We start from the raw sequence: 14,329 nt of genomic DNA, 5'->3' as shown, positions 1-14,329 counted from the left end.
TGGGGCAGAAAATAGTGTGAGTGGGGTTGTAAACCTCCTAGAATCAGTATGCAATGCCAGAGGTCAGCACACCTAGGTCCCAACCATTGCCTGCAGGGCCATTTCTGGTTTCAACTGAACTACAGTTTTATATAACTTGCTACAGCACGGAGCCTTGAATAGTAATCCATCTACAGGTTTATGGAACAGTTGACAATGCCATGCTGCCTTTTGGTGAATAACAATAACAGTAAAATAGTGCTTGCAATTTGAATTACATAACTGTAAACTGAAATATACATAAACTGTAACAAGATGGGACTATTATGTGACATGTACTTGTTTTGTTACAAATCGACGTTCAGTAAGATAACTGAAATATTGCTGTTGACTTTTTGAAATGAATGTTTTGTTTGCTTTGGTAATGTAATTTCAAAAATAAAAAAAAATGAAAAAAATATATATAGTTCATTGGAACAGCAGTAGTTATGTGAACATAACAGGTAATAAAATATTCCTGTTATAAAAAATCAAAGTAGCCAGTTTTGGTATATTTGCAGCCTAATTCAGTTTCTTTTGGACCCTTCTGTGCATCTCACTGATGTCCACAAGTGGTGTTTTCTCCAAAAAAAAAACAAAAAAACAGTGGGACTGGTTGTTCTGCAAGTGTGTTAAGGAGGTTAGATGAATAGCAAATGCTTTCAAGTTTCAACAAACACAAGTTGTAAATGTATCAACTACAACACAAACTGTTCTTCCATCTGTCTCTCAAATCCCAAATTATTGTGTCATTTGCTAACTCTGGCACTGTTTTCTCTGAACTACATCATTTAGACTCAGGCTAGTGGTGAAGTCTAGTAACATAAATCATCAGTCTTAACCTGCATGTCTGAGGCATTCACAGTAAGCTCTCCATTAAATCATACCACTTAAACTGAAAACAATGATCAACAAGTGGCAAACAGCAAATGTAAAAACTGTGACACTCAGTAATATATAAAAAGGTAGCTGTAGATCTTCCTTCTAAAGCAAAAACTCAGGAAAAGCTAACAAAGCCTAAACGTGAACCTCTGATGGTAGTCCAGTTCCTGCTGGCTCACATCTTTGCACCTCAGACAATGTCCATTACCCACACACTGGTTTCTAAGACTTTGTTCATTTCATGTCGAAAATCTGATCTCATGATCTCTCGTAACGTTTGTGTAGCCCCGCAGGGGCGTGTTGCTCCTTTTAGAGCAGAGAGCTTCCAGAAGGAGCTCTCTACATTCTCTGAGAGCTGAGAAAGGAGAGCACTGCAGTGGCAGCAAGATAAGAGAGAGCTGGAGGAGATGTTCCTCGTAGAAGAAAACATCTGGTACAACGAGCAGGCAGAAATGAAGGAGAACATCCAGCTCCTCAGCAGCTGCAGGTCCACTGCCTTGGCTTATCTTTTGGATTCTAGCAGCTTGTTTCGGAAGACTTCAGACTTTTGGGAGTGAAATAAAAACTTGCTGTATTTCTCTTTTCAGGTGCTGTTGAAGGAAAGCAAGCAGAAGAAGAGCTTCTGGAGCTGGCGTCGTTCATAAAAAAAAGCTCCCTCATCCCTCATTGTCCTCCATCCTTGATCCTGACCCGGACCACTGCTGTCGCTCCGACCTAAACTCCCTCTACCCCTCACCCCTTCCCTAACCCCTCTTCCCCCTGCTGTCCCAACCCCCTCCACCCTTCCCTCCCCACATTTTCTTTCCCTTTCCCTTCTTTTAATTTTACTAAATAGTCTACTAAACTTTTAAAAACCATTTCGATAAGAATGTGTCTCCTGACTTTGTGAATAGACACAATAAACGATAACTGATTAACTTAATTGATCCTGTGGAGGGATCATGTCACAGCAGCACAGGTACAACAACAGATGCACACATGTCATTTTATTCAAAACTAGGCTACTATATACATTAGAAACACATTTACAAATGTGATGATTCACTATTTGTCATGTTAACTATTTGAATCATTTCAATTTATTTTGAATCATTTTGATGTTTGGACTGTTGGTTGGACAGAACAAGTATTGTGAAGGTGTCTCTTTGGTCTCTGGGTGATGGCGACAGCATTTCTTACCATTTTCACAATTATGAAAAAGCAATAAAATAATTAATGGAGAAAATAATCAGCAGATTTTTCCAGAATGAAAACTAGTATTACCAGCTTGTGGTTATTTGCCTTCACCAACCAGTCAAGTTGCATTTACATCCATGTCTGACCAAAGTCATATAACATATGTAATGAAGACTTTGAAGGGATTTAATAAAAGGCATTAGGTGTCTTTTGGTGAAATTTAAATTATCACCTTGAGATGGAACTAGAATCAGATTTGCTGTGTGTCTCATTCATGGTGAAATGAACACCTGTCTAGTCCGCACCTTCTGCCACGCTCACATCAAATGTGACAGAGGGCAGAGATGGAAAAGGTTCCCATGTCCTGCCAGTGTTCACATCAGGATGGTTGTGTGATTACAGAGCTGGACGTGTGGCCATTAACTTCTGTGCATTAACAATATGACACCTTTCCATTAGATTAGACTTTGATCACACTAAAAGACGAAGTCTTTGGCTGATGTGGGACATCAATATTTGTTTGTCTTTTCAGGCACTTCCATATTATTAAAGGCCACCCTAATGAAAAAAATACACTAAAATAGAGTAAAGACTAGTATGTTGAGCATACTAAAGTGTACTTGCTCAACTGGAAAAACTAGTTTGTTACTTAGTACACATAAATAGTATTTGAGTTGGACAAAAGTCCAACTTAAGTTGTATTAAGTGTACTTGACTGTGCTAAAATGGGACTATTTAAAACATACCTAATATACTGCAAATATACTAATTATTTTAAATTTGCGTTATAGAATGAACCTGATTTAAAATGTTTTTTTCTTTCTATATCTGTCTCATAAAATTTTGTGCTCTTCCATGAATTAAGTTGTCTCATCAGCATTGTTTTTGTCATCCCAAGTCATGGAAAGTAATGCAGCAGTATAGCTTATAATACTCGATGTCAATAACCAAAAAGCAAAAATGTACCGATCAAAAATTCATTGAGTGTGTTGTAACGTATCCCTTTACCGTAAAAATGCCTTTTGGGACATTAACTATATTTGTTGTCTGCATTAGCTGCTGGTGACAAAGTCACAGCTGGACGTTGGATGATCAGCATTGAAAGCCATGTCAACTGTGATGTCATCCACCCAAGCTTCACCTCCAACTGTGTGTTCAAGTTGCAGTTCCAAGAGGAGGCTGCATGGACACTGGAGTTCAAAGGTCAATCCTCTGCTCGTGTTAAATATTGTTTGGATATTTTGCTCCTTTCCTCCTCTGGTCAGGAATGTTGAATTGTCATTTACTATAAGCTGTGTCTTAAATCATTGGCTCTCTTTTGTTCCCATATCATCTTTATGATTGCGACTTTACGTTCTTCCTTTTGCCATGTCACTGTGAGGAGCTCTGCATGAACCATGCACTCAAACAAAGAGACAGAAAACTTTGGCACTTCCACTGCAGGATTTATTCTGCTTTGTTTACCCTCAAGTAGGCTTTTGGTTTCTCCCAAGCACTCTGCGCCCTCTAGTGACCCGTATGAGTATAACAAGTACACAATCACAATACAGTACAATAAAATTGGCATTTAAATCAATGTTTAAGACAATACATTTAAAAAAGATATATTGGGGTCTATTCACATATAACTTGTGATTTTAGCAATGAACTGAACAATAGTCTCAATGACATTTTAATGTTTTTTTATGCTATTTCTATTTCCTGTGAATGCATTTTAATCCTTTACACCTGCTGTTGACCAAAGTAAAAGCTTTGTCTTCTGTCTGTTTCATAACCTTAACTAACATGTCTTTGTGATGGACTTACTTCATTTACTCATTCATTCTACTCGAAAACATGTTTAAATACATTAGAATTGAAATTCCCACAGTTTTTCTAAGCATGCCATCAGAAATCTGCACTTTGCTTGGTATTTTATTAACTGCTACAAATGATCTAAATAAGAATAAACTACGTGATGTCATGCAGTGATGCTAATGTTATTAAGAAACTGTAGCAAACCTGCTAATGTAGCTGAAAAAAACCTGATCTTACCTTGAACCTTTAAATATGTTGCACTGACAATTACTGACTTTCCATCTGAGTAAAATTAACAGAAATTAAGTCCAGAGTTGGATAAATCCACTTGTTTGATCTTGAGAAAGAGGGCAGTGCTGTTGGAAGTCATGTTAAATTTGCCGTTTTGAAATCCATCACAGAATGATGCACTGGCATCGGAGCTCCACATGGAGGAGATGCAGCTGACATTGTTAACCAGACTATATGAGAGGGAAATGCTGAAGTTGGAGCACAGCACAGTAACCAGGCTGAGCCTCCACAGTGAAACTCAGAAACCGAGACTGAGATCCAAACTGAAACAAACATGAGATTCCTCCACAAACCTGGAATTCAACAGGAACCAAACAATGATGTTATTCTTATTCTGTTATTATGAATTTGTAAGTTTCAGTGCTGTTGGGCTGCTGTAATGAAGAGAGGCCTGCAGCTCTGAACTGAGCTCTGGTTAAAGTGCTTTCAACATAAAAAGGTGGACATTTGGTGGCTAGTTTTTGTGTTTTATTTACTGCAAGACAGCTGAGTGTGTGCAAAGAGCTGTCGCCATGGTGAAAGATACCACAGGTGAAAGTTGGCATGTGTTATTTCTCAGCAGATGAATTGGCTTGCTACAGAATTAAGAGAAATCCCTATGGAGTTCTGTACTGTGGCCACACTTCCTTCTCTCTTCTCTTCATCTCTATCACCATGAAATTATTCCATCTTAAATTTCATGGTCATCCAGTTTTCTTAATTTGCTGTAAATTCAATATGTTTGATTGTTCTTATGCCATTTTCAAGAACATTTTAATAAATGTAGAGCAGTGTGTGTTTATTAATGAACAAGATATTTTGAGTTTTGCCTCTCTTTTAAATCCCCTGTCCATGTTAACAGCATTTTATTCCTTGTTGAACAGAGTGATACACGTGGAAAATGCTCCCTGTGGTCTTTTTTACACTGAGCTTTACCACACTTTTTCTTTTCTACTTGTCCGTCTGTAGGAACTGAGCACACCTGGTGCACAACATGGCTCTCGTCTCCTGCAGTGAAATACTCAGCAGTGTTTGGTGGAGGTTGTTTGTTCTTCAACAGCAGGTGGCGCTTAAGTCCGCTCCATTTTAGTATTGGGTCTTGAATCCATTACAAATGATGATTCTGTGAACTTTTCCTTCACAGCTCTTTGTGTGATGAAGCTCTTACAGCACATAAGATTTGATTCAATGTAAAAATACTGAAAGCACTTTTAAAAACGCATTTATACAAGTTGTTAAGGCCAGTTTTAAATTTAGGAGATGAAGCTGAACAGAGAATATAAGAGGAACATTACAATAGCAGGGAGCAGAGCTAACAGGTTCATATATGTGCAGCACAGACACGCACCTGTAAGTGAGAATATTGTATTATATTATAATGAAGCCTCCAACAAGTTTGTCATTAAGTGTCTGCCGACTGTCAGAAAGTGTTTAGAAAGTTTTGTGACAACCTTAAAGCCACGAGGGAGAATGCTATTATTGGGCAGCTAATATACACGCTATGTTACATTGTCTTAACCCATCACATGATAGCTGCCCAAAATGGATACAGTTACAGAACTTGTCATGTGGACCTGCCTCTTTACATGCTTTGCTTTGCTTTGCTCCAAGTTCCCACCCCCTGAACCTATATGCAGTTACTCTATGAACCCAGTGGTTAGGCATTCTTTGAAGGTCTGGACAGAGTTCAGACGAGCTCTTTCACTTAATAATCTATCAATCAACGCCCCCATAGCAAGAAACAATATGTTTAAACGCTCTGTTATAGATGGATCCTTTGATATCTGGACTCAGAATGGATTAGTTACATTCAAAGACCTATATGCTGATGATACCAGTGCATCATTTGAGCAGATTACAATTTAAATTCCCTAAATCTCATTTCTTCAAATACTTGCAACTTTGTATTGTCATACTCAGCTCACTTTCCCTCACCACCGCCAAGCTCTCTCCTTGAATCCGTTTCAGAGCTTAATATAGGACTTTCAGAGGACATATGGCAATCTACATTAGATAGGACACACTCATCCTCAATTTACATAAAGTTATAAGTAAGCACCTGTAGGCTTATAACACCTGGATAAACTGGGTCAAAGGACATCTAACATCAGTGTTTGAAGACAGAATAAGAGATAAAGCAGGTTCACCTGGTCGCTGCGTCAATGCACAACATCCTCTGTAATCTTTAGTTTGGTCTAGTAGAGCTCAGAAAAAACAACTGTTGCTCCATAAAACATCTGGAGAAAGCTGGCAAGCCAGTGAACGCCACACATGCTAGTCAGACGATCTGAAGGAAGAAAAAGCCATGAATCAGTGACTGATGTAGCCTCTTAAGTTACTGACTGTGGTCAATTCAGTTTTTCTACAATGGCACATTGAACTTGACGGCACAACAAGTACAGAAACACTGATCACTTCAAAAATAAAACCAAATAAAGCCATGAATGTGGACTCCATCCAGAGGAAAAATAATACTGCATCGCAAAATGATTGATCAGCACCTCACTGCTATTATCTGTTCTGCAGTTCAACACGTTAAGATGAACAATTAAAGCATTCATAATCCGTATTCTCTTTCTGTGAACACTCGACTCAATCTAAAAAGATGACTGAGGGTAAAGATGCTCCCTTAACTCAGACAGTAAAGAAGTCACAAAATATGAGTCTCCTTCGCCCTCTAAGAGCTGTTGCTATTACGTTTGTCCCCGTGCTCAAATGCAGTGAAAATTTCCTTTGGCACTCTCGTACCCTGCACTAGCCTCTCCTAGATGACATGCTCCTACTGAGCATGCCTGTCGTGATGGACAAACAAGCAGAGAAAGGACACCTTTGTGGAGGAGGAGGATGATGACTGGGCTAAATGTGTGAGCTTCAACCTTGAAGAGGAACCCTCTCTCACATGGCCCAGCTTCCAGAACAGATCAGAACAGTATTAGTGGACAGCCCCATCTTTGAGCTGCACACAGCGGTGCTGTTCAGAGCCAGCCACCTCTCAACAAAGAGCAGTTTCCACACAGTGACAATTACTTACACTGAGTATCCTGCAACTGTTGAAGCATACATTTCCCACACACGTAGCCTCCACTGCACACACACGCAGTGTGTCAGCTGAAGATTCACTTCTTGTGTGCACACTCGGCTCACATGGTGGTGGAGAGGGCTTTTCACTGACTGTCAGAAACGACCACAGAGGCTCCCCAGATGTTTGTTAGCCCGCTTTCAGAGCGCTGCTCAGTCTGCTTTCCATGAACGCGTAGCAAAGTTTATTACAAAAGGGTCACCAGCCCGCCCCCACCATTCAGCAGGGTGTTGGAGATCGTCATGTCATCACAGACAGAGACAGCCGCTCTGATGACAGAGTTGTAAGGAGCTCCTGGAAACAGGAAGATTTACACCAGAGTCCCACCAGGTGAGGAGAACGAGGGTTATTACTCCTGTTACTTCCTAGTGCCAAAGAAAACAGGTGGAATGAGACCAAATGACCCTTTGCTAAACCCGTCCTCCAAACAGCAACTGTCCAATCATAGCTTAGTTACTGTCTTTCAAAAGTGTCAAACACAAGAGCTAACATGTGAGGAATGGATTGGACTTTGTCTTTATGTCTTATGGAGAGGAATGTGTCAGTCTCAGGCTGAGGGAGGAAAGAGCCTTCACCTCTCAACACAAAGTGCCTGGAGCTGTCCACGGTGCTGAAAGAATCACTTTTCCCCACTGCTGAAAGACCAACATGTGGGTTTGAGGACAAAACACTCAAACACTTTTCCCCTTGTTCCAGATTCTTCATCTTTTAGCGCACATTCACATGTTTCCCTCCTCCTCACAGAAATGAGATGGAAGACACATCACATGGCCTCTGTCCATCACTATCCAGCACACACAGCAGGCTTCAGACTGAGCCAGCAGCTGTTGCATTAGAGAGAGCATTGGACTAAACAACCATCAGCTCACCAGTACATGTCACAGTGGGGGAGGACCCCCGCCTGGTATTCCTGCCCACTCTACAAGACCTTTGTCCTCCTCCACAATGGTCTTAAATGGTCTTCAAGTCTGACTGCCACCCAAACAAAAGGCCAACAGCATGAAATGATGAAGCAACATTTCCTATCTGAGCCGTCATTCAACCTGAGGATCTCTGGTGGCAGCAAACACAACACACGACCCCAGCTGGTCCTCTGATGGAGGCCTTCGGCTGCTTTTTCCTTTCAGAGGGAAAGTCAGCGCTATGTAGTTCAGGCCATCACAGCCCAAGCTCTGTCAATAAAAAGATTTACGCTCACTCATCTCACATGGCTGAGTTTTTCGGAAAAAATAAAATCGTTCATTGATAAAAGAACATAGAAAAGATGGACTTTGATCAGTCTTAATCTAAGGTTACCTCACTGTGCTGTGGATTCTGTTCCTCTGTATGAGCTGAATTGTCTGCTTCATTCATTGTTCAAAATAGTGCTGTGAAGACTTTTTGAAAAGCACGAGCAACTTCAATAATAAGTACCCATCTGACAACAAGGAAATTTCCTCAGATTCAAACTAAAGGATGAACTGATTAGATTTTGTTTTTCAAAGGTCACTGTGACCTCTCTAAACACATTTTTGTTCATACACTAATTATGACAGGATTTCACAACTGTCTAGGAAAAATGATCAAACATTCATGTTTTACAGTTTGTAGCTGCAGCTTTGCAGCAACATCCATATTTAAAGCATTGTATTCCACCACAAGCTCATTGCTTCTGCTGATGTTGATCTTCAGGTGATTGTTGTTGCACCATGTGATGAAGCCCTCCTCTGTGCTCCTCTGGAAAAAAAAATAGTCTCTAAGTGAAGACAACAAGTTTCTCACTAAAAATGATTCACTGGAATCATTCATGTCAATATAGTGACAACTTCCATTTACCTGAAAATACACTAAATACCTTTTACTAAATTTCTTCAGAGTCTTCACTACATGTATTTTATGATGGAAAATGTATAAAAGTAAATGAAACTTGATTGGTTGGTAGATGTATATGTATATTTGTATTATAGTGATTATTATTAAAGGGAATTCTACTTCCATTTTCTTGATTAGTTCCTCTTCATTGCTTTGAGTTCATTAGGAGTCTGACCTCTTCAGGACACTTTCTCACTCTCTCTCACTCTGTCTCTCTTTGTCGAAGTTTTGAGTGATGCTGCACTGACCACATTGCGCCACTATGGGGCACTACAGTGCAGCCTACCAGTGTTTGTATCTGTGCAGGTGTGTGTGTTTTCTGCTGCAGGAGCTCTTTTCCTTTGTCAGTGACAGAAGTGTGTTTGTGTGACTATCAGCTATCGGCCTAGCTGACACTGTATCACCTGTTAAAGGTAAGTTGAAAATGTATGTCTGTTTTTGTGTTATACTATTGTTAATGTTATTAATAAAAGCAAAATAATGCCAATGCCTTGACTGTCGATAATTGAGATTTATTTATTTTTTGTAACTTGCAATAAAATGGAACATGGGTCAGTAGAGCACTTTGTTTTGCTCTGAACATGATCACAGCTGTAGTGCGTCCTCCACAGTACAGCACTGTAAGTAGTCTGTCCCTGCAGGGGAGTAGCAACATGCATCAGAGGCACATACACATATAGTAGTATTTATGCAAGCACATGCATGGCATGCATACATCATAACTGTAAGTGGAAAAAATACAAATATGAACTAGTCCAGCCACAGATCACTAAACTTGTTCAGAGAAAGTAAGTCACATGTTGAATGTTTGGATTTTTCCTGGAACTCTGTACATCTTTAGGGATCTGTATTAGTGACTAGATGACTTGAGCATGAATTCAAAAACTCTGCTGTTAAATTACCTGAATATATCTGATTATAAAAAAATAAAATAAAATTTTCCCAAGCAATTTGTGTAAACGACATATTTCTTTATGAGAGATCATTTAGTAACCATGGTAACCACGCATTGGTATGGGGATTCTCCCTGATCGGTTAGAAAGTGAGGAGTTCAAACTGAGGTGAGTTTTGATCAGTTCCTCATTAAAAAGTGAGTGAATCATAGTGACCACACAGTAACTGTCCCCACTGTAATATTACAGTACAAGATGGCTCTTTTTCATGCTGTTTCTACCTGATTGTAATTTATGATATATAAGGTCCAGCTGCAGTCTGGGCTGGTACATTTCATAATCACTTTGCTCTTGGTGAGTTCTTTGTGAACACATCATGTTCAGTAAAGTGCTTCTTATTCTGCTGTCAGTCACCAGAGTTTGGTTTCCCCTCGTGGGTCCATGTAGCGCTGGTGATGCAGGAAGACACACATTATCATTCTTTGCCCGCTTCGACACATCAGGCAGCAGAGAAGTCACACACCTACCCCGGCTGGAGGAGCAGCACCAGCCCCTCGTCCTGCAGCAGCACCAGGTGTCATCCACCCTGAGGAGGATCAACACCCGCAGAGCTGCAGGACCGGATAAGGTGTCAGGCAAGACTTTGAGGACATGCGCTGACCAGCTAGCAGGAGTGTTCCTGGACATTTTCAACCTGTCCCTGCAGCTGTCCACGGTTCCTGAGTGCCTCAAGTCCTCCACCATCATTCCGGTACCGAAGAAGACATCCATCACCTGCCTGAATGACTACCGGCCTGTTGCACTGACCCCGGTAATCATGAAGTGCTTTGAGCGGATTATTCTCAGGTACATCAGAGACTTCATCCCCTCGGACCTAGACAGCCTTCAGTTTGCTTACAGAGGGAATCGGTCCACAGAGGATGCTGTCTCCATCACCCTGCACACAGCCCTGACCCACCTGCAGCAGCCCAACACCTACGTCAGGATGCTATTTGTAGACTTTAGCTCAGCTTTTAACACCGTCATCCCAGACAAGCTGGCGCTGAAGCTACACACGGTGGGTCTGCCTGCGTCTCTGTGCCACTGGATCAGAGACTTTCTCACCAACAGGCCTCAGGTGGTGAGAATAGGGAACATCACATCATCCCCTCTGGTCCTCAGCACGGGCACGCCACAGGGTTGTGTGCTCAGCCCAGCCCTCTTCACCCTGTTTACTCACGACTGTGCTGCCATCCACCCCACCAACACAGTCGTGAAGTTTGCGGACGACACTACAGTAGTGGGTCTCATCTCAGATAACAACGAGACCCACTACAGAGAGGAGATACACCAGCTCACCCAGTGGTGTTCAGCCAACAACCTGGTGCTGAACACAGGGAAAACCAAGGAGGTCATTGTGGACTTCAGGAGGTCCAGGAAGACGGATCACGCCCCCCTCCTCATGGACGGAGAAGTGGTGGAGCGTGTGGACAACATCAGGTTCCTGGGCCTCCACATCACATCTGACCTCTCCTGGTCCATGAACACCTCCCGCCTGGTGAAGAAGGCACAACAAAGGCTCTTCTTCCTCAGGAAGCTGAAACGGGCTGGACTCTCCTCTCGGTTGCTCGTTAACTTCTACAGGGCCACAATTGAAAGCACCCTCTGCCTCAGTGTGACAGTGTGGTATGGCAGCTGCACGGCACAGGAGAGGAAACAACTGGCACGGGTGGTTAAAACTGCACAGGGCATCGTGGGCTGCCCCCTCCCTGACCTAGACTCTATATATGAAGGTCGGGTCAGAAAGAGGGCGAGATCCATCGCCACGGACCCCAGCCACCCGGGCCACAGACTGTTTGTACCGCTTCCATCAGGAAAGCGGTACAGGAACATCCGCACCACCACTAACAGACTGAGGGACAGCTTCTTCCCCAGAGCTGTTAGAGCTATCACCCCCAGCAGCCCCTCACTGCAGTGAGAGACTGTGTGAACTGTGAACACTGCACACCGCACTTTACACCTACACCTACACCTCTACCTCCACCTGCACCTTCTGTGTACTTGACTTTTATGTACACACATATACTATAATTATATACATTTTAGTATATCAGCACATTTCAGTTTCATTGGCATATTTTATTCTGTCGGAACATTTCACTGTGTATATTTTATATTTTATTCTGCTTGTATATTTTATTCTGTTTGCACATTTCACTTCCATATTTTATTGTTTATTGTTTAGTATATTTTATTGCCTAAGTATATTTTCATTCTGTTATATTTTTAATTGCTTCACGAATATTTTTTTTTTATTGCATGTTGGTTTATTTTATTTTATTGTAGTTATCTTAATTTTATTCACTCTTTCTAGCCTTATCTTTCTTACCATCTAACATGGGGGTTGCAATGAAAATTTCATTGACATGTGCAATGACAATAAAGACTCTTGAATCTTGAATCTTGAATCTTGAATCAAGGACGTCTACTGCCGCTGGCTCCCCTGTTACTCTACTTCTGCATTTAAAGGAAGAGTTCAACATTTTGGAAAAACGGCTCATTCATTTTCTCTCTCAGTGAGAGATGAGAAGATCAGTATCTCATGTGTGCTACGTACAGAGCTGAAGTCATGTTTATTTTATTGGCCAAGCTTAGCATAAAGACTGGAAGCATTGGGAGCTGTCTCCCTCTATTCTCCAAAACGCACTGATAAACATGTTGTCCCATGTTTGTTTATGCTTTATACAAACTGAAATGTTAAAATAACAATTTAGAGTCTTGGAGGGAGTTATGTGCTGGAAAGATTTCTTGGAGAACAACAATGTATCTGTCCTGCCAGCATTTCTGTGCAGCTGCTTGCTTCTGTACATGCATGATAGCACCAAACCTTACAAAATCAGTGACAAACTCTATGATGCTGCACACAGTCACTGCACCCAGCTGCTATCAGGAGAGCTGCTTCCTTCTGCTTCTGGCCAGGAGCTGGAACCACAGCAGAGTTTGTCTTTGGGCTGTGTGCTGGCTGGCACCAGTAGACCTGGTGGAGGAGTAATAACAGCAGAGATTATGTTGGCTGGAGCTTCAGGACAGGTGGTCTGGTCATCTAGCGCTGCAGGGATGACAGGAAGTCCATCAGGGTGGGTCTGAATGGCTGGTGGAGCTGAAGCCACAGCAGAGTCTGGTTCTAGTAGAGATGGTGGCTGTCCCTCTACTTTCTCCACATGCTGTTCATGTCGTTGTGAATGGCAGTGTGGTCAGGAGGTCCAGCACTGGAGCTCAGAGGAGTCGATGGAGGAGATGGACAGCAGATAGGTACGGTGTCCTCCTCAGACCAGCTTCCTCATCTTCAGCAGGACTGGTTCTGCATGTTCTCTGCACCACCCACCACATCTGCCAGCTGCATGTAAACATCTTTGGTGTTTATATTCACAAACACTTCACTCTGAGTTTGAGGCTGAAACAGAGACACAGATCTCTGCTGCTGCTTCACCAAGATGTCTCGAGTGTAACCCTGTCTGACCTTTTCCTGGAGAGACAGGACCATTGTTGAGTCATACTATGAACCGCTCAGTCTTATCTTAGGCTGCTGTCAAGTCCCACAAGGTTTTAGAACTAAATTTCCAGCTGAAATACATCCAAATTTGGATGATACTGAAGCATGACAAAGTTTTATATGAGTTACTTTGCAAGTATTGGGGACATGCAGCAAAACCTCATTTTGAGCTTCTGACACTGAGATACTGTGATCTAGACCTTTCATTTACCATCCCAAACATTTTCTCATGTGTCGGCCTGCCAAGTTATGAGGTTTCTGCCTCCACACCAATACAACAGAGGAGAATGGAAGTAAAAACAATACCAGCTTTTGTCGGGACGGTCCACAGACTTCGCTGTGAACAGTTTTCTTTGGAAGAAATAGTTCTTATGAAAACTTTACTGTGAGATATGGATTATCTCGTGAAACTGGCATACAGACTCTGGAACGAGACATTTCTGTTTTTTCTAAATGTAATTATTTGAGTCTGTGAACACTACAAACAAAATCCTGCTCACTTCCACAGCATAGGGCTGGAAGCAGTAAGCTCAGAGACAGATAGTTCAAAACCTGGACAGAAAAACTATCACATGACTAAATACCACTACAGGTAAGTCAGATTGATTGATTGATTGAGTGATTGATTGATTGATTGTAATTTGGGTGAACTGACAAACCACAGGAAGATAATTCAAACTGATAAGCCTAATACTTCCCATGGATAATGCTTCGGTGCCCTCTAGTTGCATGAACATAATGTGGCATAGCATAATGCAGCATAATGTGGGTCAGACATGCTAGAATAAGTGCTGTGTTTCAGAATCCTGACACATTTACCCAGTTTGCAGT

The sequence above is a fragment of the Chelmon rostratus genome, chromosome 5, assembly GCF_017976325.1.
Source record: "Chelmon rostratus isolate fCheRos1 chromosome 5, fCheRos1.pri, whole genome shotgun sequence".
Taxonomy (NCBI): domain Eukaryota; kingdom Metazoa; phylum Chordata; class Actinopteri; order Chaetodontiformes; family Chaetodontidae; genus Chelmon; species Chelmon rostratus.
This window is presented reverse-complemented; position numbering follows the sequence as displayed.